The 3,399-nt window shown below is 35.8% G+C and overlaps 1 pseudogene; it reads left to right on the forward strand.

Annotated features, from left to right (window-relative positions):
• The first annotated feature begins 355 nt into the window (after nucleotides 1–355).
• LOC104982709 lies at nucleotides 356–724 on the forward strand (annotated as a pseudogene).
• The last annotated feature ends 2,675 nt before the right edge of the window (nucleotides 725–3,399 follow it).

Below are 3,399 nucleotides of genomic sequence, written 5' to 3' on the forward strand. Positions count from 1 at the left end.
AATTCCTGAATTTTAATTTCTGAATTAGCTATATTAATGATTATTCACATCTGCACATAATGTGAGCAAATCCATCTTATTTCACTAAAGCTTTAGTATTGTCCCACGTTGTTTTGAATATATCAGGTGATAGACATGTCACAGATGCTATCAATACTTCAACTGCAACCTGAGAAAGTACACAGACACGTGTCTTCTCAAAGTATGCACATTTAAGTCTCATTGTACCTATTGTTTTTCCTAACTTGCAATTAAGTCTATGAAACATACTCATCAAATTCCAGGTAATGCCAAATTACAAGAAAAAGTCAACTTAAAAAAAAAAAAGGCTCTAATTGTGCAGGAAGCCTTCAAGATGGTGCAGAAGAAAGACAAGAAGCCTAAAAAGTGAACCTGGAAGTTTAATTTGGAGTTTACTCATCCAGTAGAAGATGGAGTTTTTGATTCTGGAAATGTTGAACAGTTTATGCTGGAGAAGGTTAAAGTGAATGGAAAGACTGGAAATCTTGGGAATGTCATTCACATTGAACACTTCAAGAATAAAATCATAGTTGTTTCTGAGAAACAGTTCTCTAAAAGGTATTTGAAGTACTTTACCAAGAAATACCTTAAAAAGAACAATCTTCATGATTGGCTTCCTGTGGTTGCTTCTGACAAGGAGACTTATGAGCTTCGTTACTTCCAGATTAGACAAGATGAAGATGAATCTGAGTCTAAGGACTAGATGATGCCATCCTTTATAGGGCTTTGCTTGCTAATAAAACAAATTAACCACACTAAAGAAAGAAACATCTTGAAGTGGACCTTTAGCTTATTAGTGAGGGGGGGTGGGGAACATTACCCTGTATGTTAAACATTCATCTTTTTATTTAAGTGTATGCTGTTTATATGGTACTGGCCTTCCTTTAATACTTTCTTATATTTTTATTGCAGTATAGTTGATTTACAGTGTTGAATTAGTTTCAGGTGTATAGCAGAGTGAATGAATTATACATACATCCTCTTGTTCTTTTGTCATATAGACCATTACACAGTATTGAGTCCAGTTCTCTGTGATATACAGCAGTTTTTTAGTTACATGTTTTATGTATACTAAGTTGTTTCAGTCACGTCCAACTCTTTGGAAACCCATGGACTGTAGCCTGCCAGGCTCCTCTGTCCATGGGATTCTCCAGGCAAGAACACTGGAGTGGGCTGTCACTTCCCACTCCATCTGTTTTATGTATAGTAGTGTGTATATGCCAGTGTCAATCTTCCAATGTACCCCACTCCCCTGTATCCCCTGGTAATTGTTAAGTCTACATCCGACTTCTGTTTTATAAATAAGTTTTTCCCCTTCCCCCCTTTAAATACTTTGTATAAGCAATATTTAAATAGCTTATAGTTAGTGGAATTTCTTTCAGGATGTATGTAATATACTAATTCTACAGATATCCTCAAGTTAAAAGTATATAGTGCAAAAAGCACAATTCAGGGTGTAACAACTATACAATAAAATATTTAGATTTGAAAAAAAAGAAAAACATGCAGAATAAGCTTGAAAATATCGGAATCATAATTGCATGTCAATATAAATTAAGGGTCAATGTAATAAACATAATAAGCCCCCTCCTCATCATAATAGCTAGTTATTACTGAATCCTTTGTACCAGGCATGGATTTAAGAGGTATGTGCGTGCTGTGCTAAGCTGCTTCAGTTATGTCCAACTCTTTGTGACCCCATGGACTGTAGCCCACCACATTTCTCTGTCCACGGGATTCTTCAGGCAAGAATACTGGAGTGGGTTGCCATGCTCTCCCCCAGGGTATCTTCCCAACCCAGGGATCAAACCCAAGCCTTTTATGTGTCTCCAACATTAGCAGGTTCTTTCCCACTAGTGTCATCTGGGAAGCCCTTTTAAGAGATATAAATCATACATGATAGCATGAAATTCTACATTAGTCCAACAACTTTTAATATGTTTATATCAATAAAATAACTACATTTTGAAACAATCTATCTTCATAACTTAAATGTTTGGGATTGGGGAAACATTGATTATTAAGTACATTTCACAAAAATTTAAGACAGGCTCATATGAGAGAAAATCAGATAAAACTACTAAGGAAAAAGTCTTAAGCCATGTATAAAAATTTTAAACAACTGCAAAAAAGAAGAAAAAATATCTGTCAGGGTGTTATGGTTATGTGCAACCTGAGATCTGGGAGAACTGAAAAAGTGTTAGCCTCTTAGTCATGTCCAACTCTTTACGACCCCATGGACTCTAGTCTGCCAGGTTCCTCTGTCCATGGACTTCTCTAGGCAAGAATACTGGAGTAGGTTGCCATTCCCTTCTCCAGGGGGTCTTCCCCTCCTAGGGGTAAACCCGAATTCTCTTGCATTGCAGGCAGACATATCTAGGAGAACACTTAAATGCAGCACAGCCTCAGTTGTCAATGATAAACATTTAAAATCACCAGTAAGAATCAACTCCAGAGGTGCTTCTAGTGGAAACCAAACCATCAAATCATTCAGGAAAACTTCAGAGGCATATTCAGTCTGAGGGATAAGCTCAATATAAGAGCTCATGACCTTGATCAAATACATACCAATAAATAAATGCCAGTCTTTGAATGAAATCTATTTACAGCTTTGCCCTTTACACAATGAATTTGAAGTAACTTACAAAAAAATACAAAAAATGTTTTAATAATTAAACATCTATATAAAATGATAATTAAAATATAAATAGGGTCAAGCAAATATGATGCAGCTATACCAATGCAGACGACTGATAGATCTTGCTCTTTGTATCTCGTGGTCAAGCAAATGAAACAAAATAAACAAAACAAAAAATAATATGGTTGTAATTGGGCATAAGTTATAGAGTGAATCAAGACATAAAATTTAAATTTTACACATTGCTTCAACATTCCAATCCTTTGATAAATATAATTTCTTCCTCTACACTTTGAGAAAGAATGAGTGGTACCCAGCTACACTTCTCTTGAGTCAAGATCTCAGAACACTAGGATGGTATGCAGAACATTAAATACAGATTTATACTCTGTGTAAATCTTTGTGTAAAACCACAGAAAAGATTGTTGTTCAGTTGCTAAGTCATGTCTGACACTTTGGGATCCCTTATCCTTCACTATCTCCTGAAATTTGCTCAAATTAATGCTCATTGAGTTGGTAAGGCTATCTAACCACCTCAACCTCTGCCATCCCCTTCTCCCTTTGCCTTCAGTGCTTCCCAGAATCAGGGTCTTTTCCAATGAATTGGCTCTTTACATCAGGTTGTCAGAGTACTCGAGCTTCAGCTTTAGCATCAGTCCTTGCAATGAATATCCAGGGTTGATTTCCTTTAGGATTGACTATTTTTTTTTTTTTAAATTTTTAAACTTTACATAATTGTA

This window comes from Bison bison, unplaced genomic scaffold (genome assembly GCF_000754665.1).
Source record: "Bison bison bison isolate TAMUID 2011002044 unplaced genomic scaffold, Bison_UMD1.0 scf7180017864538, whole genome shotgun sequence".
In the NCBI taxonomy this organism is placed as follows: Eukaryota; Metazoa; Chordata; class Mammalia; order Artiodactyla; family Bovidae; genus Bison; species Bison bison.